Here is a 26,423-nt window from a genome sequence, read left to right as displayed (position 1 = left end):
CGGAGCCCCGCCGCCGCTGCCGGAGCCTCGTCGGAGTTGCCGGGTAGTTTATTTAGACACCGGTTTTTCCCGAAAAACCGTTCAGTTTTTCCGACGGTTTTGTTCGTTTTTTTAGTTTCAGTTTTTTAAATAGATTGGTTTTTCCAATTTATTTAAATAGCAAGTGTTCGTTTGTTCTAGCGAACGTTCGTCGTTTCTCTTTTCTTGGATTAAATCCGCGATTTTTCTGATCGCGATTCCTGATCCGATTTTCGTTTTAGTACAACTTTTCGCTTGTTTATCGGAATCAGGCGATTCAAGCGCCTGGAGTTTCGTGTCGAAACCCTCTATCCGTTTAACCAACTTAAACAAGTTTTTGTCATGGTAAAAATTAACCAGATCCAGAATAGTAAACGAAGCCTGTTTCTTTTGCCGTTTGACTTTTGTTGCTTCGTTTGATTTGATTCTTTTTGCAAACCGGAGTTCTTAAGTTGAACTTTCTGGTCAGATCTCTTATTTGAGTTTTACCTGTGCATTAGTTGAGTACTTATTGTATGCTTGTTTGTTTGTCTGCGATAGAATACCCGGAGTGCGCCGCCTGGTACTTCGAATCTCTAGGTTTCGCGGATCATCAGCAAGGCAAGTAACACTTTGATCATACCTCCTACTACCTAGTTTTATTGCATTAGATCAATCCTCAAACATTGCATGATTAGGATCTAATTAAATTGTGGGATGGGAAGTAGTTGAGGTAGTACCTATTACCTGTTGTATTATCAAACCTTTGGGAGTTACTTCTACGTTTGCTTACTATTGCTATGCTATGCTAGTAGACGTGGATTGGGTGAGTGATATCCATGACATATGTGAGTTTATTAATTAATGGTTTATCTAAGGTGGCAACTTAAACACACATCTGGGTGGATTGAGGTACCTGGGTATTCCAGGATTGCCTGTTTTTCTTTATGGACCGCCACCTAGGCCCAAAGGGATCATGAGATTTTTCATACTAGAAACTTCCGTGTGCAGCCACAAGCTATTACGGGCTCTAGCATAGTTGACTAAGTCGTGCGAACTCTTACAGGGTAGACTAGCAGATGTAGGGGAAAGTAGGTGTAACGGTTTATCCATCGTAAGGTGCTAGGACTTCTGAAAGACTATGTCTCGGTCATCCGTTTCTCAAACACCGTGTAGTGCGAGAAACCAAACGGAGGCGATCGAGTCTTGTGGGGAAAAGTGCGCAAACCTCTGCAGAGTGTATAAACTAATCATGGTTAGCCGTGTCCCCGGTTATGGACATCTTGAGTATCTAGTACTTGGATTATCATGTGAATCTCAACATGTTACTCTAAAATTTAATTTTCATGGGTTTTGTTTAATGATGATGCTTAATTGGGATTGAGAATGCTGTCAACCATTCTCAATGTTTAACAACTACCATGATAGTTAAATAAAATTTATTCCTTTGCAGTAGGGAAAAATAAGCTTTACGCAAAACTGTAACCATAGAGCTTTCCACCAGCCAAATATGCATATAGTATAGCTGTTTCATTCCATTACTCTCTATGTGTTACTTTGCCAGCATATTCCATGTGCTGACCTGTTTTGGGCTGCAACGTTAATGTTGCAGACTTTTCAGATGACGATTAAGGAGTTTTAGGTCGTGGTTCTATACTCAGTGATGCCATTGGAGTTGATGGACTCGCTTATCTTCCAAGCCTTTCGCTGTTATCGTTATTAGATGGCCTTAAGCCATATTTATTGTAATAAGTTCTCTTTTGAGACACTCGATGTAATAAGTGTGTGATTGCTACTCTATTATAAATCCTCCAAGTACTGTGTGGTGTCAGCATTACTGATCTAGGTATGACACCTGAGCACAGAGATCAGACTGTTTGAGGTCTGGTCGCTACAATATATTGCCATGCAACTTTACACCGTTCCGTCTATTATGACACGCTCCATCATTGTCATATTATCTCGCATTATCATGTAGTTGACGTCGTATTTGTGGCAAATCCACCATTCACAATGTTTTTCATACATGTCACTCTTGATTCATTGCACATCCCGGTACACCGGCAGAGGCATTCATATAGAGTCATATTTTGTCCTAAGTATCGAGTTGTAATCCTTGAGTTGTAAATAAATAGAAGTGCGATGATCATCATTATGAGAGCATTGTCCCGTGTGAGGAAATAAAAAAGAGAGGCCAAAGAAGACAATGAAAAAAAAGGAGGACATAGAAGCCAAACAAAAAAAGGGTGAGAAAAAGAGAGAAGGGACAATGCTACTATCCTTTTTCCACACTTGTGCTTCAAAGTAGCACATGATCTTCATGATAGAGAGTCTCTTATTTTGTCACATTCATATACTAGTGGGAATTTTCGTTATAGAACTTGGCTTGTATATTCCAATAATGGGCTTCCTCAAAATGCCCTAGGTCTTTGTGAGCAAGCAAGTTGGATGCACACCCACTTAGTTTCTTTTTGAGCTTCCATACATTTATAGCTCTAGTTCATCCGTTGCATGGAAATCCCTACTCACTCACATTGATATCTATTGATGGGCATCTCTATAGCCCATTAATACACTTAGTTGATGTGAGATCATCTTCCTCCTTTTTGTCTTCTCCACAACCACCACTCTATTCCACCTATAGTGCTATGTCCATGGCTCACGCTCATGTATTGCATGAATGTTGAAAAAGTTTGAGAATACTAAAGTATGAAACAATTGCTTGGCATGTCATTGGGGTTGTGCATGATCTGAATATTTTCTGTGACGAAGATGGAGCATAGTCAAACTATATGATTTTGTAGGGATGAGCTTTCTTTGGCCATGTTATTTTGAGAAGACATGATTACTTTGTTAGTATGCTTGAATTATTATTATTTTTATGTCAATATTAAACTTTTGTCTTGAATCTTTTAGATCTGAACATTCATGCCACAATAAATAAAATTACATTGTAATTATGTTAGGTAGCATTCCACACCAAAAATTCTGTTTCTATCATTTACCTACTCGAGGACGAGCATGAATTAAGCGTGGAGATGCTTGATACGTCTCCAATGTATCTATAATTTTTGGTTGTTCCATGCTATTATATCTATTTTGGATGTTTAATGGGCTTTAATATGCTCTTTTATATTATTTTTGGGACTAACCTATTAACCGGAGGCCCAGTGTCAGTTTCTGTTTTTTTGCCTATTTAAAATTTCACAGAAAAGGAATACCAAACGGAGTTCAAATGGAATGAAACCTTCGTGATGATCTTTATTTGACCGAAAGCAATCTAGAAGACTTGGAGTCGAAGTTTGGAACTCCACGAGGAGACCACGAGGCAGGAGGGCGCGCCCAGGGGGGTAGGCACGCCCCCACCCTCATGGACCCCTCGTAGCTCCACCGACGTACTTCTTTCGCCTATATATACTCTTATACCCTAGAGCGATCACAGAGAGCCACAAAACCACTTTTCCACCGCCGCAACCTTCTGTACTCGTGAGATCCCATCTTGGGGCCTCTTCCGGCGATCTGCCGGAGGGGGAATCGATCACGGAGGGCTTCTACATCAACACCATGGCCTCTCCGATGAAGCGTGAGTAGTTTACCACAGACCTTCAGGTCCATAGTTATTAGCTAGATGGCTTCTTCTCTCTCTTTGATTATCAATACAAAGTTCTCCTCGATGTTCTTGGAGATCTATTTGATGTAATACTCTTTTGCGGTGTGTTTGCCAAGATCCGATGAATTGTGGGTTTATGAACAAGATTATCTATGAATATTATTTGGTTCTTCTCTGAATTCTTATATTCATGATTTGATATCTTTACAAGTCTCTTCGAATTATCAGTTTAGTTTGGCCTAGTAGATTGATCTTTCTTGCAATGGGAGAAGTGCATAGCTTTGGGTTCAATCTTGCGGTGTACTTTCCCAGTGACAGTAGGGGCAACAAGACACATATTGTATTGTTGCCATCGAGGATAAAAGATGGGGTTTATATCATATTGTTTGAGTTTATCCCTCTACATCATGTCATCTTGCTTAATGTGTTACAATGTTCTTATGAACTTAATACTTTAGATGCATGCTGGATAGCGGTCGATGTGTGGAGTAATAGTAGTAGATGCAGAATCATTTCGATCTGCTTGACACAGACGTGATGCCTATATTCATGATCATTGCCTTAGATATCTTCATAACTATGCGCTTTTCTATCAATTTCTCGGCAGTAATTTGTTCACCCACCGTAATACATGCTATCTTTAGAGAAGCCACCAGTGAAACCTATGGCCCCCGATTCTCTTTCTTATTATATTGCATCTCTTTTATTTACATCGCATCTTGTTTAGTATTTTGCAATACTTACTTTCCAATCTATACAACAAAAATACCAAAAATATTTACTTTACTATCTTTATTAGATCTCACTTTTGCGAGTGACTGTGAAGGGATTGACAACCCCTCTATCGTCTTGGTTCCAAGGTTCTTGATTGTTTGTGCATGTACTAGGTGACTTGTGTGTTGTCTCCTACTGGATTGAACCTTGGTTCTCAAAACTGAGGGAAATACTTACGCTACTTTGCTGCATCACCCTTTCCTCTTTAAGGGAAAACCAACACATGCTCAAGAGGTAGCAATTTGCCACAAAAGGATTGGGCTACCTTACTGCACTTTATTTACTGTTACCGTTACTTCCTCATTACAAATTACCTTGCTATCAAACTACTCATTACCAACAATTTTAGTGCTTGCAGAGATTACCTTGCTAAAAACCACTTTTCATTTCCTTTTGCTCCTTGTTGGGTTTGAAAATATTACTTATTGAAAGGACTACGATTGATCCCCTATACTTGTGTGTCGTCAAGACTCTTTTCTGGTGCCGTTGCCGGGGAGTGAAGCACTCTTGGTAAGGAAAAAAATTATACGTGCTGAAATTTATTGCCACTTGTTACTATGGAGAACCATCCTTTGAGGGGTTTGTTCGGGGTATCTTCACCCCGACCAGAACCACAATTAGTTTCCCCTCAAGCTACTGCACCTACTAAAAATATTGGTTATGAAACTCCTTCGGGTATGATAGAACAACTACTAGCTAATCCTTATGCAGGAGATGGAACTGAACATCCTGATATGCACTTGATATATGTGGATGAAATTTGTGGATTATTTAAGCTTGCAGGTTTATCCGGAGATGAAACTAAGAGGAAGGTTTTCCCTTTATCTTTGAAGGTAAAGGCATTGACATGGTATAGGCTATGCGATGATATTGGATCTTGGAACTAGAATCGATTGAAATTGGAATTTCACCAAAAAATTTATCCTATATATGCATCTAGTTCATCGTGATCGGAATTATATATATAATTTTTGGCCTCGTGAAGGAGAAAGTATCGCTCTATCTTGGGGGAGGCTTAAGTCAATGTTATAATCATGCCCCAATCATGAGCTCTCCATAGAAATTATTATTTAGAACTTTTATGCTCAACTTTCTCATGATGATCGATCCAAGCTCGATACTTCTTGTACTGGTTCTTTTATGAAGAAGACTATTGAATTCAGGTGGGATATTTTAGGAAGAATTAAACGCAACTCTGAAGATTGGGAACTCGATGAAGGTAAAGAGTTAGGTATTAAGCTTGAGTTTGATTGTGTTAAATCTTTTATGAATATAGATGCTTTTCAAAAGTTTAGCACTAAATATGGACTTGACTCTGAGATAGTAGCCTCTCTTTGTGGATCATTTGCTACTCACTTTGATCTCCCTAAGGAGATGTGGTTTAAATATCACCCCCCTATTAAATAAGAAACTAAAGGACCGGTAATAGCTAAAGATGAAACTATCATTTACAATGTTGATCCAATTGTGACTACCGCTTATATTGAAAAACCACCTTTCCCTGTTAGGATAAAGGAACATCTTAAGGTTTCAACTATGGTTCACAAAAGTAATACCAAAGCACCTATACTTTTAGAACAAATCAAAGTAGAACCTAGTGTTGCTATGGTTAATGATCTCTTGGTAGAAAATATTGATGGGCATGTTATTTATTTCTGTTCTGAACTACTAGAATTGCCAAACCCGATGAAAAAGATAAACATAGACCTATTGTTGGCATGCCTATTGTCTTAGTTAAAATAGGAGATCATTATTATCATGGTTTATGTGATTTAGGTGCTAGTTTGAGTGCTATTCCTTTTAGTTTATACCAAGAAATTACGAATGACATAGCACATGCTGAAATAGAAGATATAGATGTTACTATTAAACTTGCTAATAGAAACACCATCACACCACTTGGGATTGCTCGACATGTTGAGTATTGTGTGGTTAAATAAAATATCCTACTGATTCTCTAGTTCTTGGTTCCCCAGAAGATGAATTTTGTCGCATTATCTTTGGTAGACCTTTCTTGAACACTATCAATGCTACTATAGATTGTCATAAACAAACTGTTAGTGCTAGCTGTGGTGATGAGTCAAACACTAAGTTATTTCATGCATTGGCCACTGAGAAACACATGAGAAATTCAATTGCCAGTTTGAGGTTACCTGATGGCACAATGGTCACAGAACACTCTCAGATGGAGGGGGTTATATGGAATTGTTTTAAGAACAAAATGGGAGTTTCAAGAGGAATATTGATGGGTTTTGATTTATCTGCTTTACTCACTCATGTGGAGGGGGTTGATGTGCTAACCAAACCTTTTGAGAAGGAAGAAATGGATAACACTATGAAACACATGCCAATAGATAAACTTCCTGGTCCTGATGGCTTCAATGGCCTCTTCTTTAGGAGACGTTGGCACATCATTTCTAAATATTTTTATGAGTTAGCTCAAGCTTTTTATGATGGTACTGCTACTCTTGAAAATATTAATGGGTCCTACATCATAGTAATCCGTAAAAAGTCAGTACCAAAGGAAGTTGGAGACCATAGACCTATTTCCTTGACTGGGATGGGCTTGAAGTTTTTATCAAAAAAGGCAGCTAATAGATTCCAAGGTATGATCACTCAATGCATTCATAAGAACCAATATGGAATTTTTAAGAGCAGAACAATTCAGGATTACATCGGTTGGACCTTTGAGTATTTACATCAGTGCCATCAGTCCAAGAGACCTATTGTCATACTTAAACTTGACTTTGAGAAAGCTTTTGACTCTGTGGAGCATGAGGCCACTGTTCAAATTTTGAGATATAAATGTTTTAATGAGAAATGGATTCTTTGGATGCAACAGTTGCTCTCTATTGGCACATCTTTAGTCTTACTCAATGGTTTGCCTGGGAGAAGTTTCTTTGCAAAAAGGGAGTTACACAGGGTGACCCTGTCTCTCCACTTCTTTTTGTCCTTGCTGCTGATCTACTACAGACAGTGGACAATGAGATGCACATAAGAGGCATCCTGTAGTTAACTATACCCTGCCATGATCAGGATTACCCAATTGTTCAATATGTAGATGATACATTAATTATTTTTCCTACAGACAAAGCTCAGCTCATTGCTCTAAAGGACATGCTCAAGGTCTTTTCTCAGTCAACCGGGCTGGATGTGAACTATCATAAATCATTCACCATCGCAATAAATGTTGACCCCACCTCTATGACTGAGCTTGCCACAACTTTTGGGTGTCAAATTGGGAATATGCCTTTATATATCTAGGTCTACCAGTAGGAACTACCACACCAAAGATGATTGATTTCATGCCTATGGTGGACTGTATGGAAAGAAGGATGTCTACCAGTTCCTCTTTTCATAACCAAGGGGAAAGATTGTAGTTTCTGAATTCTGCCTTGTCATCCATGCCCTCTTTGTAGCTTTTTTGTAGGCCTAAGAGTAAGGGGGGCTTGGAATCCTAAACCTGAGGATGCAAAACATTGCTCTTCTACTGAAGCATGCAAACAATTTTTTGAATAAGAAATATCTGCCATGCATATCTTTAATATGGGATTCTTACTATCATGGCAGGTGCCACATGCAAAAAGTGATTGTGGATCTTTCTGGTGGAGGGACATTTGCAAAGTAATGCATCAATTCAGAGACTCTTAATGGGTCCAGATTAATGAGGGAGATACTACACTTTTTTGGTCTGATCACAAGAAAATTGGTGAGGAGGTTACTATTTTGAAGACCAGGTATCCTATATTATATTCCTATGCTAAGGATCCTTGGATAACAGTTAAAGAGGTTTTCTATACTCAAGACCTTTTTGAAAGATTTCACCTTCCACTGTCAGAGCAGGCTTATGAGGATCTAATCACCATACAATCTCTGATGGGGACTCATAGTAGAATTTCAGGATTGAAGGACATTTGGTATTGGCAGGGATCTACAAAGGATTACAAACCAAAGATGTTTTACTCACACATATATTCATCTCAATCCTTTCATCCTCTTCTTAATTGGATATGGAAATCTGGCTACACTATGAAAACAAAAGTGTTTTCTTGGATGCTCATTATGGATAGATTAAACACAAGGGATATGGTGGAAAGGAGGCATTGGCATATTGAGGATGGGGTGCATTGTGTGCTTTGCCCTCTGCATACAAGAGACAAGGGATCACTTATTCTTTAACTGCAATTTTATCGTGAGGGTGTGGAACTATCTTCAGATTGATTGGTCAAATGGTGGTTCAATGCATGAGGTGCTCCTTCAAGCTAGAAGGGAATTTGATAAGCCATTCTTCACTGAAGTGGTTTTCATTGCTTGCTGGAATATTTGGATAATTAGGAATGACAAAGTTGATGCGGAGCATCCTAAGGACATCACCATGTCAAGAGTTCATTCGGCAAGTGACACGTGCGACATCTACTTCACATACATAAAGGTGAATCATCACCTTTACACGTGTTCACTTGACCCCTTCGAGGATGGTATACTACTTGACCCTCCATCGTGCATGCATATGTATTGTCGGAGCTTCACGAATGTTGAGGAGGAGTGCAAGCGCAAGGAACAACTACACCATCCGCGAGGCAAGCGTGGAAGAGAAGGAATAAGAAGCATGGACAAGCTTATGGAAAGCCCGGAAGTTCCGGCCACCTGCCTGGAACTTCCGACCCCCGGAACTTCCGGCCATCCCGGAACTTCCGGCCCCGCCGGACCGAAGTTGTCCAAGAGTGTGCCAACTCTCTAGATAGCCCAGACCCTGCCCAGACCTTCCGGCCTGCCTGCACGCAGAGACTCGGGCCAAGGCCCATGTACCCTTTCGCCCCTCACTTACCCCTTCGTGGCTACTACTATATATACTCATCCTCCACCTCCATTCTAGGGTTAGCAAAGTAGTATCTCATTTGAGATAGAGATTTTATCTCCACTTGATCTCTTCTCCATCAGAGTTCACAACCTCTACGGACAAGATCCCCAAGTGGATTCAAGACCCCTCATGGGAAGACCCCTCAAGACCTCCTCATGGAGAAGAACTTTCTACTTGTATCGTCCTTTGTTGATCGTGGATCGTGTATCTCTTTGTGTTTCGAGGATCTAGCACATGTGTAATCGTATCTTGTTGGTTTGAGTGAATCCTCTCGTGTTTCCCCTTGTGTTTTCCCCTCGTGTTCTTTGTGTTCTTCGCGGGATCCGCCCCAATCATGAAAGATTGGGCATATAGGGTTCTACCCTAGATCATCTTGGTATCATGACTCACGTTGATCATGAATTTGGAGTCTCCCCCATTATTTTTCTAGCCTTGTTTTGTTTGATTTCGTCCTAAATTCGAAAATCCCCACCAAAAATAGCCCCCAAATTGTTTTTGTAATTTGTTGGTTTGAATGATCTTTTGTTGATTTTGATCCATGGATTCGTTGTTTTTCATGTTGATCTATCCTTCCCCATCTTTTCCCCCATTTCCATCCATGAAATCTTCTTAATTTTTCCCTGAAAAACCGTGTTTCTCCGCCTCTGTTCTGAGATATCAAATTTAGGGTTCGTCTCGGAAGAACTTCCACGACCCCCGAAACTTCCGGACTCCCCTGGAACTCCCGTCCTTACCCCGGAAGTTCCGGGCTAACTAGAAAGTTTACCCCAAAAATCCCCATACTCCCCGCACTTTTTCCGCGACCCCCGGAACTTCCGGCCACCCCCCGGAAGTACCGGCCCTAAGCCTGAAACTTCCGGCCTAACCAGAGACATTACACCAAAATTTCAGCATCGGCCTCTTTCACCGTTTTCATCATAACTTGTCGCTCCGAACTCCGATTTGAGTGTTCTTTGGCTTGTTTTGAAGCTATCGACGTGCCCGAGGTCCTCACATTGGTTTAAACACCTTTTGACTCCACAAAATTTTGGATCTTTGGCATCTTTTCCTAGGCCTACCACCATATGATCCGCAATATCACCATAGCCTTCCGCAACCTACCCCATTTTCATCCCCATTGCATGTGGTTGCTTGAGTTGTGATTTGGGTCTCCTAAGGTGTTTTGGATACTTAGGGGCAATTACTTCTTCATAAACCTCCACCATAACTACCGGATAACCTTGCCCACCATACACTTCCACCACCGCAACTTAACCCAATTTTGTTTGAGCTTGCCCGAGTTTTAGTTTGTGTCTCCTAAGGTGTTTAGGCTACTTAGGGACGTTGACTTCAACTCCGACATCGTATACAGTGCACCACCATAGCCTCCACTTCCGCATTGCGTACTCCAAAACCCATCATTGCATTTCCACAATCCCTTTGAGCTTTTGAAACCACCACCACATTCTGTTACCATCATTTGACATTTTCCATTTGGGCTTTTGAGTTCACAGTTTTTTTTTCGTTTCCTAAGGTGTTTCGGCTAATTAGGAATGGTTCTCCATCAAGAGAACCGCCTCTCATCATCGCCATTGATTCGGCATCTACAATGACCACTTCACCATGTTGACACCATAACCATAAGCAAAAATGGTAACCTCTATATCATTTTGGTATCGTGGTATCCCATCATTGTACATTCATTCTTGACATTGCATTGTTAACCCCTAGCCCATTTTGCATCACTTGCCTACCGATACTAGCCATTGAGTATTGCCGGCAATGTTACTTGTGCACATTAGTGATCATCGATCGACACCTTCCATTGATATCATCTTGGTGTCATATAATCCCTTGTGTCACAAGATTGTTCCTGTATAATCGCAATTGCTATCTTGGTTTGTGCATTTCGCATATGCGGCCATATCAAAAAAAGAGAAACAAAGAAATAATAAGCTTTTAAGCAAAGAGAAACAAAGAGCTTGTAAGCAATAGCCATAGCATCATACCACATTGCATATAAGATTGTCATATCCGGTCATCTTGCATCATCTTGAGAGAAACACTGGGAACCATATACACATAGCATACATGGCATGGAAAGTTCATAAATTTTGCATCTTATAGGTTGTGCACAAGTTTTGTATCCGCCTATCGAGCAATCGTGCTAGCGTATCTCTTGAGTTGTGCAACATGAGTGTTCTTCGTGGATTCCACATTTTGTGCTCATTCCTTGGTTGCACGACCCCATTTATCTATCTGTGTGTGTGTTTCTGTGTGCCACATATTGCTATTGGTCTACTTGTTTTGGTTGCAAATTTGTGAATCTCTTTCAACTTTATTGACTCTTGCTAACATTTTGCATCAAATTTTTGTGCCACTATCCTCACCAACTACTCCATAAGCCTTACTTGTGTAGGTGTGAGAATTGACAAGATCATGTACCAATTGTGCTATTTCCTTGATACATTATTGAGTGATCATTGATCCATCTTCAACATCGGGTAAGGTACATTGGTCTAGTTCTTCTCTTTCTCCCACTCACATTTGCTCGAGTCTTGTGATGGATAGGCAAAGCACACCTCTTTCAGTCTAGAACAACAACAACGAGTTCGACGCCATGAAAAACAACTTGGATGCCAAGATGGATGCTCAAATGGAGGAGATCAAAGCCCTCATCAAATCCTCCAAGAGATCTTAATCATCTTCAAGAACACGCTCAAGAGCACATTCTTCCGAGCTACCATCTCCGGCAAGGTCACATCGACATTGACACCACCACTGACGAGAACGTGAAGGTCAAGTGCTCAACACCAACCACCGCTCTACGACTTCACCATTTTCCTTGGCATCTTCACCAAGCGACTTCAAGGCATCTTCGCCTATGGACATACGACATCTTCGCCAACAAGCACCCCAAGACTACTCTCAGGAGAAGCTCCCCAAGCTCAAGTTCGTGACTTCCACGAGCTACTACGACCTCGACACCGACCACAAGATTCCTTTCTATGGGACTCAAGAACCCGAGGAGTCTCTTGAGTGGGAGCGCCTGATGGACGACTACCTAAAGCTACATCAAGTTCCTCCCAAAGATCAAGAGAAGTGTGCCACAACGAACTTCCACTACTACACGTCGACATGGTGGCTTAACACACCTTCGGAGAGCTACGACATGAGTTGGCCCTAGACAAGGAGAGCTATGCGGCGAGAGTTCATGCCTACTATTGGCGTTCTGGGACTGGGGGTAACCAGACTTGCCTGGTTGCGGCCTGCGAGCATGGCTCCACCAACGCCCTGGTAAGGCCCAACTTTAGCAGCGACCACCCAAGACCCTCACGAGGGGCCAAGCCTCGTGAGGCGGACGACACCAAGACCTCCCAGGGGGTGGCCTCACTAGGCCGGCTACCGAGGAGTGGAAATATATGCAAGGGGCATCCTGTGAGGTTCGTGTGACGTGAGCCATGATGACCAAGGCTTCGCGGGCACCAGCAGGCGCAGTGTACTAGTTTCCTCTTTGGTGCTAAGGAGGCAAGCGCATGCGTGGGGTCCCGAGGCATCAGTCAAAGGTTTCCATATCGGTGCAACAAGACCAATACTGCCAGGACGGAGGTCATCACGGAGCCCACAGCAGCGTCACAACCAGAGCCTTTGGTAGGCGAAGACTACTTTTGTCAGGATAGCTTGTACTAGTTGTCCCCCTTCAAACTTGGCCGTTGTGGGAACCCTTCCCCCTAAACATTTGGGAAGAGGACCAAGGCCACTATAAATAGGACTTAGCCACCACCATAGAGAGGCATGGGATTCATTCCACCCTGACGAGCTCACCAGCTCATTGAGCCCAAGAACGCCTCACCTCCGCAGGTTGTTCACCCACTGTACTATATCATCCTCAGCCCCTCGAGGCAATCCACCACACACTGGAGTAGAGTATTACACCACAAGGTGGACCAAACCAGTATAAACTCTCGTGTCTCTTATTCTTTGGGTCCATCGAGCTAGGCCGTGGGATCGTTGAGCGAGCAAGCTAGGAAGAGAGTGTTCTTCGTGCGCACCCTAGAGTTCAAACCTCACAAGGGTTTTTCGGAACCCGTAATCTGGCATTTATGGGCACGTGGGCTGCGCTTAGGTCACGCTTAGCACACGCCACCCTGCCAGGTCCCTCGGACCTGGTCGTAGTGCGTCCCTCCCGAGCGGGACCTCGGCGAGGAAAGGTATGAGGTCTGTTTGGGTGTCAAGGGGGACTCCTGAGCATCGCGACATAGGAGCCTAACTGTTCAGTAGCCCCTCACCCCTTGGTCTCGTCCTGGTGATCCGGACGACCCAACGGCGGTTAAGGTAAGCGCGGGGTCGGGCCCTGCCGACGCAGAACACTAAGGCCTACTTTCGCATCTCCTTCCCGCAGGCCGTTTATGTGTCAAGGGGGACCCCTGAGCATCGCGACTCAGGAGCCTAACTAGTCACGTAGCCCCTTATCCCTTGGTATCGTCCTAGCGATCCGGACTACCCAATGGTGACCGAGGTATGCGCAGGGCCGAGCCATGCCGACGTAGAACATCAAGCAAACGGGAAGGAAATCGCGGAATCCTAGCAAATTATTACAGGACATGGTGTTCCTCAAATACCAAACAGAAGTTTTATCGCATCCAGGAGGCATGGAGGTGCAGCGGTGCCATCGGCCGGAGGTGCAACGTCGATGGCGAGGAAATTCTCCAGCAGGGCTTCCACCAAGTCCTTCATAGCATCGGCAACAACTGCACAGTGCTTCTCGTCCACAGGTTCAAGCAGAGCTCCAAGGTCGGTGCTGGGGTCATGAAGGTGGAGGTGGCTGAAGACGCGCGTCATAGACGAGGAGGAGAGCGCGCGACCTTCCCCTTCCACCATGGCACGAACCCCATTGGTGATGCCCTCGAGTGTCTCGACAAGCTGATGGAGTAGCTCGGCAGGGCCCTCCTCGGGGGGAACCAACGACTTCTTCAACCCCCTCCCATAGAGTTCCCGTAATGCCTCGCTGGATCTCTTCTCAAGAGAATCAAAGGCAGCACGGTCGTTGGCAAGGATGATGGCCTTGGCCTCCAACAGGGCCTTCTCCCCTTTCACCTCCTCCTTCAGCTTCTCTAGGCGGTCGCGCTCCGCACTCCGCAACCAGCGCCCGTGCTAGCTGCTCCAGCTCGGTGTCACGACCGACAACCGCGTCCTCTTGAGCCTTCAGCTTCTCCTCTCGTACCTCGTGCTGGCAAGCCTCGGTAGCACGTCCATCATGTAGGGTCTTCAGCTCGGCCTCCGCCACCCGGCAGCGCTCCTTGGCGGCCTCGGCATCCTTCAACACCACCTTGCCGGTGGCTGCGGCCAGGTGAGCGGACCTCTTACCCTCCTTAGAGGCTGCCACATCCTGACCCCATGCCGCCCTCACAGATGCATCGAATCATAACCACCTCGCAATCAACTCCAGTCGCCCCGACGCTAGCCGCAGTCAGCACCCTGAAGGTTGTTGCGAAGCAGGGTCAGCGTGATAAGGGCGTCCTGCAGAGCGTCAGCTGAAGCAGGGAGACCATGACCCAACGGTGCGACGGAAGGGGGAAGAGACGACATCGGCACTAGGGTCTGCAGATCTGCAGCAACAGAAGGAGTCGGGGACTCCTGAGAGTTCGCGACCTCAGTAGGTGAGCTGGGGGCGGAGGCCTCAGGAGTTAGCTTGGCTGTGGAGATCGCCTTCTCCTGAGGGCGGGCTTCTGGATCTCACGAGGATGACCCAGACACTGAGGCTCAGGAGCCATCGCCATCTCCCCGCTCCGAAGGAAGAGCGGCAGCAGCTGGCTGCTTGGCCTCAGGGGCTGTGGTTGCCCCCTTCTTCTTCTTCTTCACCACCGACGGTGGCCTAGCAATGCAAGGGAAGACATCAAGAAACTACGACAAGGACAGGAACAAAGGATCAGGGTGGAGCACTTACTGGTCCATGGCCGCATACTCCCTCACCCTCTTTTGGAGCACCAAAGGCTTCACGGCCTGGGGCACTAGCACACGAGCCCCAGGGGCAGGTAAGGGCATGGCGGCCGGACCTGTGGCAGCAGCGGCTGGCGACAGAGCAGAAGCGTTGCCTCGGGAGATCAGCGCCGATCTGCTCTACTTCAAGACCCGCGTCGACGACTTCTTCGGAGGGGTGCCCCTGGACCTCGTCATGACCCTGGCGGGGCTCGACAACTCCCTCACCAAATGCTCATTGGCCTCGTCGTTGTCATCTGGGAAGGTGCGGAGAAGATCCACCATGCGAGGAGGAGAAGTCTCCCCCACTCCCTCCTGGGTCGCCTCCGAGTCAGGCCTCTCCTCCTCGCCGGACTGGCCGGAGGACACCATCACTGGGGCCTCCACCACCGGGGCCCCGGTAGGCGCCGACGGCTCAAAACCGCGCTCGTTGAAGACGGGCATGGTGGCAGCGATCTTTGCCCCATCCGGGTGGTGGTACAACGGAAGATGGGTATCAGGCGGGTACCCATGATCCTCCGCAACCAGGAGGTGGAGAACCTTGTCTAGCTCCTCGTCAGACAAAGCATCCGGGTGCAGGCGGAGGTCGCCTCCCTCGTCCGAGAGCTTCCACAAAGGGCGGAAGCACGCCTGGAGCGGAGCCAGGCGCTGCGACAGGAACTCCTTCACGATCATGGCCACCGTCAGCTTCTCCACCCTCGGATCGTCAAGCTTCAGGTCGGCCGCCATCCTCCCCAACATCTGCTCCGCCCGTGGGTCGGTGAGCTTCGTGCTATTCCACCCATCGTGAGGCACGGGCATCCCTGTCGACAGTACCGGCCGAGGGTAGGGGCTCTTGACATCCATGATGACCCACTTGTTCCGGAAGCCATCCACCTTCTTCCTGGCTCTCGAGATTGCATTGCTTCCGTTGGCTGCAATGAAGTTGGCGCACCCCGAGCATGGGCCATCCTTGTTCCGAAGGTAGAAGAGGTGGCGAAGCAGCACCACGGACGGCATCACCCCCACGAATGCTTTGCAGTAAAAGGTGAAGATCTATAGGTGGAGGACAGAGTTGGATGAAGATGGAGGGCGTGGAGCTCCAATGGCGAAGGACGACATAGACAAACTCAGAGAAAGGGGGGACCAGCCCCGCGAAGACACTGTGTAAGAAGAAGGGGTAGAAGGTACTACCTGAGGCCTCCGGCTTGGCAGAGCCTGCCCGAAGCGTGGTCTCTCCCCTCTCATTACTGTCGCCCGCCACCATCAGGAGCGCGGTGGCGAAGTTCTTCTCCGAAACCATGGGCGCGCCCAAGGCGGGATCGTACCAGGAGGGCGAGCATGCGGCCTTTGCCTTGTCGGACACCATTAGCTGCAAGCTTGGGTCTTGGTGGATCTGGAGTCTCTCAGGGCGAGAAGGGGATCTGGACCAAGACGAAGGAAGGCAATGAACACTCTGTAGCATGCGCCAGCCTTTTGTCAAGCGAGAACGGTTGCCGAGACCATGTGGGGAAGCAAAGTAGATGGGTATGTCCCGTTCATTGTGTCCCCAAGAAAGGAGGTATTACTGTTGTTCCTAATGATAAAAATGAACTTATTCCACAAAGAGTTGTCACTGGCTATAGAATGGTAATTGATTTCATAAAATTAAATAAAGCAACTAGAAAAGATCATTACCCTCTGCCTTTTATTGATCAAATTCTAGAAAGATTATCTAAGCACACACGCTTTTGTTTTCTTGATGGATATTCTGGTTTTTCTCAAATACCTGTCTCACAACCTGATCAAGAGAAAACCACCTTTACTTGTCCTTTTGGAATTTATGCTTATGGATGTATGCCTTTTTGGTTTATGCAATGCACCTGCTACCTTTCAAAGATGTATGACTGCTATATTCTCTGATTTTTGTGAAAAGATTGTTGAGGTTTTCATGGATGACATTCCATTTACGGAACTTCTTTTGATGATTGCTTAAGCAATCTAGATCGAGTTTTACAGAGATGTGAGCAAACTAATCTTGTCTTGAATTGGGAGAAGTTCCACTTCATGGTTAATGAAGTTATTGTCTTGGGACATAAAATTTCTGAACAAGGTATTGAGGTGGATAAAGCTAAATTTGATGCAATTGAGAAAATGCCATGTCCTAAAGATATTAAAGTTATTCGTAGTTTTCTCGGTCATGCTGGTTTATGTAGGAGGTTTATTAAGGAGTTCTCTAAAATTTCTAGGCCTCTTACCAATATTTTACAAAAGGATATGCCATTTGTTTTCGATGATGATTGTGTAGAAGCCTTTGAAACACTTAAGAAAGCCGTAACTTCTGCACCTATTATTCAACCACCTGACTGGAACTTGCCTTTTGGAATTATGTGTGATGCTAGTGATTATGCTGTTGGTGCCATTCTAGGACAAAGGGTTGATAAGAAATTAAATGTTATTCATTATGCTAGTAAAAATCTAGATAGGGCCCAACAAAATTATGCTACTACTGAAAAAGAGTTTTTAGCAGTTGTGTTTTCTTGTGACAAATTCAGATCTTACATTGTTGATTCCAAAGTAATTGTTCACACTAATCATGCTGCTATTAAATATCTTATGGATAAGAAAGATGCTAAACCTAGACTCATTAGGAGGGTTCTTTTGCTACTAGAATATGATTTACATATCACTGATAGGAAAGGAGCTGAGAACCCTGTAGTTGATAACATGTCTAGGTTAGAAATTATTCTTGATGACCCACTACCTATTGATGATAGTTTGACTGATGAACAATTAGCTGTAATAAATGTTTCTCATAACACTACTCGGTATACTTTCTAATTACATTGTTGCTAAATACATACCACATAGTTTCACATACCAACAAAAGAAAAAAATTCGTTTATGATTTAAGACATTACTTTTGGGATGACCCACATCTTTATAAGAAGTAGTAGGTGGTATTATTAGACATTGTTTACCTGAGCATGAACAGGAACAAATCCTACGGAAATGTTACTTAGAAGCTTATCAGTAAAAATACCACTTCCGTGCTGATACGTGTTTGTCATAGTAGGTCATGTTTTCTATCATGCATGTACATCCATGACGATTTTATGACAGAATCAAGATAGTCATACATGTGATGTCGCACAAGTGTTCCATGACAATACCAAAATTATCATCACAGAAGTGTCCACTTCCATGACGATAAATGGCGCATCATGGAAGTGCTTTCGTCAACGGTAACCGACATGTGGCATCCACTATAATAGGTCACCGTTAAGTTATTAGGTTCCGGTTTGGATCTGATAACCCGTTAATAGCCCAGACCAATGGGGATTTTCCACGTGTAAAATCATCATTGGCTGGAGGAAACACGTGTTGGCTCCTCGGTGGGCCTGATGTCATTCGTCCAATGGAGGAGACGTTCCCATGATACGTCGACGCGTGGCAGGGCCCAACAAAGGCCCATATAGGTTAAAAAGGCCGACCCGGTCAAAGGCTTGTATTATTTACTCAGGTACTAGTGGGCCAGCCCACTAACGTCCTATTTAAACATGGCCCATTAATTTTTCGCCAAATTTTTGGGCCCAATTACGACCCAATGACATTTCGGCCTATTAGAGGCCCGATGTAGACATGGGTCCATTTTATCCCAGTGTGTCTTTCGGCCTGGGAATGGCCCGTGTTGCCCATGGGCTATATATGGCCCGATGCGACATCTGGCCCACAAATGGCCCGTGATCAAGGTGGAAACAGTTCAGCCCAATGTGACTTTGGGCCTGTTAAAGGCCTATCGTATAATTCGACATGTTGATGCCTCTATGAAGCTTTTGACCTCTTAAAGGACCATGATATCAATGGACCAACTAAGGCCCGAGATATGTTTCGGCCTGGTAATGGCTCATCATATAACTGGGCCAATAATGGCTCGGTCTACATTTCAGCCTACTGAAGGCCCGTTGACGACTAGTGAAAATTGAGGCCCAACATGCATTTCAGCTTGCTAAAGTCCCACGGTTCATTCTGGGCCATAACAGTCCAGCAGAATATTTAGCCTGTTAATGGCTCAAAGCTACATGGGCCCAACTAAGTGTCGGGTGCACTAAAGGCCCACCTGAACTTTGGGCCGAATATAGGCCCGTGTAAGTTGTGGGCCTGGCGCAAAGCGTGAAGGCCCCAATGGCCTTTCAGGCCCAAGAAAGTTGCAGGCCAGCCAATTTGTGGCCCGCTAATGTGCAGGCCTGTTAGAGGCGAATGTTTTGGCCCAGGCGAATGTTACTAGTAGGAATTAAGCACAAACCTACTCTATACAATAAAGAAATTACGACATAGTAACTTAGAATAAACCTACACTTATACAATAAAGGATTTATGGTATATTACATCCACTACGCATTGAAGTTCGCCACCAGTGATCATAAAGTGCAACGAAGAAGCAAATTGCAAAAATTGGGCGCCATTGCAGCGTAACAAAATAATACTGAACCAAGACCACTTCCAAGATAGTTCAAGAAATGTTAGCCTTTTGCGGGAACTGCTACGCAAGCTGCTGAGCAAGGTTGTGAGACCGGCCTAGTATGTCGGTCATAGCTTCTAGGTGTAGCTTTTTAGCAATGAGGTTCTCATTGGTGTTCTCTGCAATCTTTCTTGGAGATAGGACTTCAAGTTGAAGTTGAGTTGCAGAATGCCTTTCTGCTAGAACTTGGGACTGAAGAAGTCGAACTGATTAAGATAGCGAATTATGTGGGCTTGTTTGACAGCTAGTCTCAAGTAACTTGAACACTGGATCAAGACATGACTTTGGGGTTGTCTCACTATCTTCAAGATGTTTTGCCATCTTTGCTGCAATATATGTTGCATTTGTCTCATAGCCTTCAACTGACTTGTGCATGCCATCAGGCATATCACCCTGAAACAAGCAGAGAGATGACATGTTTTGCACGTGTATAAACAAACATGGTAACTGTGTTGTCAATTCCATCCAATTTCAAATTAGAAAATAAAGAGTAGGTTCAAAATATCAATAGCATAATTTGGCGTTGTTCATAATGCGGGGAGCTTCACCACACCACTGGATTACCATGTCAACAAGACAAGCATAGATGAAGGGCAAAGACAAGAGATGTTGTTCATATCATCAGCCACATCAGTAAGATAAAACCGGAAATGACAAGGTGCAAACATAGGATGCTTCACCACACACTGGATTATAGATCCACAAAAACAAGCATACATATAGGGAGTATTGAGTAATGTGCATGGTATGAATAAGGAATTTGGTTTTACAAGTAAAAGTTGGAACTTACAGTTGTTGCGAACATGCATTTTCATAGAAACATCAAAGTAAACAACAATTGACAATAGGGAGTATGAGCAAATTAAACAGCATGAGGATAAAGTCTTTAGAAGCACTAACTTACATTAATAGTTAACACCGGCTTTATAATGCCCTTCTCCACGTCAAGGGAAGGATAACTCAAGAATTTAAACACAGAATCTTCTTCATAAGCATTGTCTATACTCTACATTTTGTAGAGAGTAATTATAGATATGATAATACTGGAGGGATAGAGGATAATGAAGATACGATGCAGATTGATGCCACATAATCAACTACCAATCCTTGGAAGTACAAGTGTTACAGAACAAAATGTACTGGTAAGAGCAATATGCTACACTTCTGCACTGGCATTGTCTGTGTATTCAACTTTTTGGTAAGATTAAATATAGATCTGATATTTTTTTAGTAAATGGTGGGCGAGGGAGATAAGGTGTAGAATGCTACACAATGAACCAATCCCTCTTCCCATAATATAAGAGTGTTTTGAACACTAGTGTACTGTACAAAATGCACTTATATTATGGATCGGAGGGAGTAGCTGTTAATGTAAGTATGGTGATAGACGACGCTCGGTCCTTACAAGAGGACTACAGAGCTAAACCTCTTCAAAAGAATTGGGTTGATTCTAAATTTATGTAAGAGTCAATATGGATCTTATAATGTCCACCAAATGGAGGATAACAATGCTAACATGTGCAGTGATGCTACATAAACAACCAGCTATGAAAGTAAGTATGGTCATACAGGGCAAGAGGTACTCACAATAGTAATGCAGTGTGCAGTATAGTTGCGATATTCTGTGGTCCCTTGAGAATGAATGTTCTTCTGCAAACAGTTTTCATACAAGTGAGACGTTAAGTCACATGTAGAAATGTAGTTCAAATTGTGATGTGATATCATAGACAGTACCTTACGCTGCACACAAGACCAATGTGTAACAAGATTATTCTAGTCAATGCCCGATAAATGTAGCACCGAAGATTTTATAGAAATTTCATTTAGAGGCTTGCCATTGAAGTGCGCTTGCCTCAGGTAGGAACGATACTTCAACAACGAGTGATTGAAAAGCGCAACCAACTCTTGCTCATCTTCACTATCCAGTTTGGTCCTCGCCTATTTAAAAGAATGAAATCTTGTGTCTTCTGTCAGCAGAAACATATGAAGTAATTACCATGAATAACATTAGTACATTACTTACAAATAAGTTGCGAGGGAAGATTGCAAATTGTTCTTTGTCTATGGTATAATCTTTCCATGAAGGAAAGATGCGCACAAAGTTCCTGAAAACAATATAAGCTTCCTCTTCAAAATTGGGAAGAAGTAGAACATGGGCCCTATTTGATGCAATTGGGGCTCTCTCTCGTTCGAAAAGGGATTTGGCAACTGGATTTGGTGTACTCTTTGCTGGAATGGGGGTTTTGTGTCGTAGAGATGGTGCTATGTCAACTGGCATCATCATACTGTTTTCTATAGTTGGGGTTTGCTGAGTTGGGGCATCAGAGATGACCAGTGTAGTAGGGCTAGAGTCTCCTAGAGTTGTGACCGTGTTTTCTGGTATTGCAACTACACCTAATGGGCTATTTGATTTATCAGGTGTCACTACCTTTTTCCAAATACTTTGTTCATGCTCCTCCATGATCAGCATTCGCCCTCTTCCTTTTGAATGTCTGATATACAGGAACAACATTTGAATGGATAAATATGGTATGATGACAGATGGAATGTGTACTGAAAATGGATACGTAGGCCGTATTCACATACACATTGTGTAAACTAAGCTAATAGCAGTGCAACAAAGTAGAAGCAATACAAAGCATCAGTTGCAAGATATGTGCGACCAATATAACCTTGGAAAGTTAGAGCAAGCACCTTGATGGGTGAATAATATAGGGCATCTGCCTCTGACTCCACCACTAGGGAGCTACATTGACTTAGGTCTCCCTCTAGCTCAGAACCATTGTTAGGATCACTTTGAGCTTGAATCTGTAGGTGGAGAGCATTTGCATTGCATTGCATTCAGACTTGATTTCAATCCCTTAATGCCAAGTTTGACAGCCATGGCATTTTTCTGCTTTATTCTTTCATCCGCAAGCTCATAACAATTATGATGCTGTTCAGTATCTGAGATTCAAGAAAACATAAAAAGTAGTCAGATTATCTATGGAATGCATTGCGGATTCAACTCGAAGAGTGTCTCTCTACAAACCCCTGCGTATACAAAGTGCACCCCAACCATGCTAACCAGAGCACACATAGAAATATGAACCTCTTATGTCTCTATAAGACGCAGACACACATTTCAAAACTGAAGTAGGAACATTAGAATCATATCAAATTCATATTTGAACAAATAAACTAAGGAATTATGAGTGGCATAATGTTTATCTTCAAGGGCGGAGTGCTGGTAGTGCGACACAAAGCAAGTAGGCAGATTGTATTCCACGTAAAAGATCGTAGTCTATGTAAAAGGTGGATATGACACTTTCTTTCTATACAGTGCAGTGTTCGTTGCCCACACATGATGGAAGAGATCACACAGATAAATACTATTAACTCTTGTCTGCGGTTCTAGTATTTTGAAACAGGGTGGTCCACTCTAAAAGAATATTGGCAACAAATATGACAAGGCAAGCATAGAGGTAGCGAATAAATCATTACTTGTGAGCTTACTAGGACAAGTATGTTGAATTGTAACTACAGTAAGAGACCGTCCAAAATCTGAACCAAGAAGTTGGTCTAGCACTTATTGTTTGCAACTAATCGATGTGAATAATTGGATATCATATCGAATGAGTAAGAAACACAAGTAAAATTGTCAACAAACCTGGCATGCAGTAGTAATTTGGGTCAATGTCACTATGACCAACAATCCAACATGACTAGTGTCTGTTCCTAGGGCTGGAATTTTGAAACCCTATGAAATTTATAGTTATTAAAGATTACTGAAATACACATGAACCATTAAGTGTAGGTAGCACTCATTACACAACAAACCCTAATGAAAGTCCTGCGTAATGTGTAATGAATCAATTAGAAAATGGATGGTGAGGAGTGGCTGCTGAGTGTTGAGGACGTATCTCAGGATAAATCGGGTTGGCTTAGTGGCTGCTGCAGGCCTGAGCCCTGAATGGACTGGGAAGGTAGGCACGGCGGCGCGCCCGGGTAGCGGTGACACTATTGGTTGAGCGGCTCCTGACCTCCTATTAGTCCGACATCACCTCCTAGAGTCATGCCATCTGGGATGGCCAGTCGCCAGCGAGGCAGGTTGTAACATCCCAAATTTTCAATTTGGAACGTTATACATTAGATCATCATTGCATATCATATTTTATTGCATTTTAGTTGATCCTAGAAATTCTACGCAACTCAAGGACCCTCGGAGAGAGTTGGGGATTTTGTTATTTTCATATTTGAGTTTTCTCAAATTTTGAAAATAGGATCATTTGATTTTATTTATTTTATCTTCAATTATTTCTATCACAAAAATATGAGAGAGAGAATAAAATGACTTTCCCAAAATAAAGAAATATTGAGGATTTAATAATAAAATCAAATAAGATTTTATTTTGGTTTATTTGCTATTTTATTTGAATTTAGGAAAAATGCTCGTTTTTCAAAATTACATTTAGGCACCAAATAAATGTTCATCCTGTACGGCTTGATTTTAGAAGCCGGGGAAAATTTATTTCGGGATTTTTGGAGTCCGTTTAGTATTTCTTTTGTTTGTTTTTCTACGCGAAATTATTTAAAAAAAAGTGTGAACCGACTTAGAGCCGGTTTCGGCCCGGACTCCTCCGGCCGGGCTTTATATAGCGCCGACCCCGAGCCCGTTAGCCCAGCCGCCACACCGGAACCCTAACCCTAGCTAGCCCCACCGCCGCCGCCGCCGCGCCACCGCCGCCGCCGACGCCGTGCCGCGCCGCCGCCTTGCCACACCGCCGCCCTGCGCCGCGCCGCCCCATGCCCCGCACCACCGCCGCCCGACGCTGGAGCCTCGCCGCCGTCGTCGAGGTAGATTCCGCCGCCGCCACCGTTTCTTTTAGAAAACCATTGGTTTTCATCGGTTTTCGTTCGTTTTTTTTAGTTTCCTTTTTTTATTAGATCGGTTTTTTCCGGTTTAGGTTAATTAGCGAGCGTTCGCTCATTCGTTCGTTCTAACGAATGTGTTCATCGTTTAGATCCAGATAACGAACGTTCGTTCGTTAATCTGTTTGTCGTTTTTCTTTTTCTCGGATTAATCCGCGATTATTTCTCATCGCGATTTCTGATCCAATTTTCAATCTAGTATAACTTTTCGCTCGTTTATTGGAATCAGGCGATTCAAGCGCCTGGAGTTTCGTCTCGAAACCGTCATTCCGTTTAACCAACTCAAACGAGTTTTTGCCTCTGTAAAATTTGACTTGGATCCAGATTAGTAAACAAAGCTTGTTTCTTTCGCCGTTTGACTTCCGTTGCCTCGTTCGATTTGATTCTTTTTGCAAACCGGAGTTCTTAAGTTGAACTTTCTGGTTAGATCTCTTATTTGAGTTTTACCCGTGTATTAGATGAGTACTTATTGTATGCTTGTTTGTTTGAGATAGAGTACCCGGAGTGCACCGCTTGCTACTTCGAATCGCTAGGTTTCGCGGATCATCAGCAAGGCAAGTAACACTTTGATCATACCTCCTACTACCAAGTTTTCATTGCATTAGATCTACCCTCAAAATTGCATGATTAGGATCTAATTAAATTGTGGGTTTTGGGAAGTAGAAGAGGTAGTACCTATTACCTGTTTCTTTATCAAACCCTGGGAGTTACTTCTACGTTTGCCTATATTGCTTTGCTATGCTAGTAGACGTGGATTGGGTGAGTGTTTCCATGACAGATGTGAGATTGTTAAATTAATGGTTTATCTAAGGTGGCAACTTAAACACACATCTGGGTGGATTGAGGCACCTGGGTATTCCAGTGATTGCCTGTTTTTCTTTTGGACCGCCACCTAGGCTCAAAGGGATCATTATATTATTCATACTAGAAACTTCCGTGTGCAGCCACAAGCTACTATGGGCTCTAGCATAGTTGATTAAGTCGTGCGAACTATTACAGTGGTAGACTAGTAGATGTAGCGGAAAGTAGGTGTAACGGTCTACCCGATCGTAAGGTGCTAGCGCTTCTGAAAGACTATGTCTCGGTCATCCGTTTCTCAAACACCATGTAGTGCGAGAATCCCAATGGAGGAGATCGAGTCTTGTGGGGAAAAGTGCGCAAACCTCTGCAGAGTGTATAAACTAATCATGGTTAGCCGTGTCCCCGGTTATGGACAATTTTTGAGTATCTAGTACTTCGATTATCATGTGAATCTCATCATGTTACTCTAATTAATATTGTTGGGTTTCTAATGATGATGTTTAAATGGGATTGAGATGATGTCTACACTCTCAATGTTTAACAACTACCATTATAGTTAAATAAAATTTATTCCTTTGCAGTAGGGAAAAATTGGCTTTACGCAAAACTGTAACCATAGAGCTTTCCACCATCCATATATGCATGTAGTATAGCCTATTTCTGTTCATTGTTCTCTATGTGTTACATTGCCAGCATCTTCCATGTGCTGACCCGTTTTCGGGCTGCAACGTTCATGTTGCAGACTTTTCAGACGACGAGTAAGGTGCCTTTAGGTCGTGGTTCTATACTCAGTGATGCCGTTGGAGTTGATGGACTCACTTATCTTCCAAGCCTTCCGCTGTTATCGTTATTAGATGGCCTTAAGCCATATTTATTGTAATAAGTTCTCTTTTGAGACACTCGTTGTAATAAGTGTGTGATTGCTACTCTGTTATAAATCCTTCAAGTACCATGCGGTGTCAGCATTACTGATCCAGGGATGACATGGAGCACAGAGATTGGACCGTTTGAGGTCTGGTCGCTACAAGATG

Source organism: Triticum aestivum, chromosome 1A, assembly GCF_018294505.1.
Source record: "Triticum aestivum cultivar Chinese Spring chromosome 1A, IWGSC CS RefSeq v2.1, whole genome shotgun sequence".
In the NCBI taxonomy this organism is placed as follows: Eukaryota; Viridiplantae; Streptophyta; class Magnoliopsida; order Poales; family Poaceae; genus Triticum; species Triticum aestivum.
Note: the sequence above shows the minus strand (reverse complement) of the source record.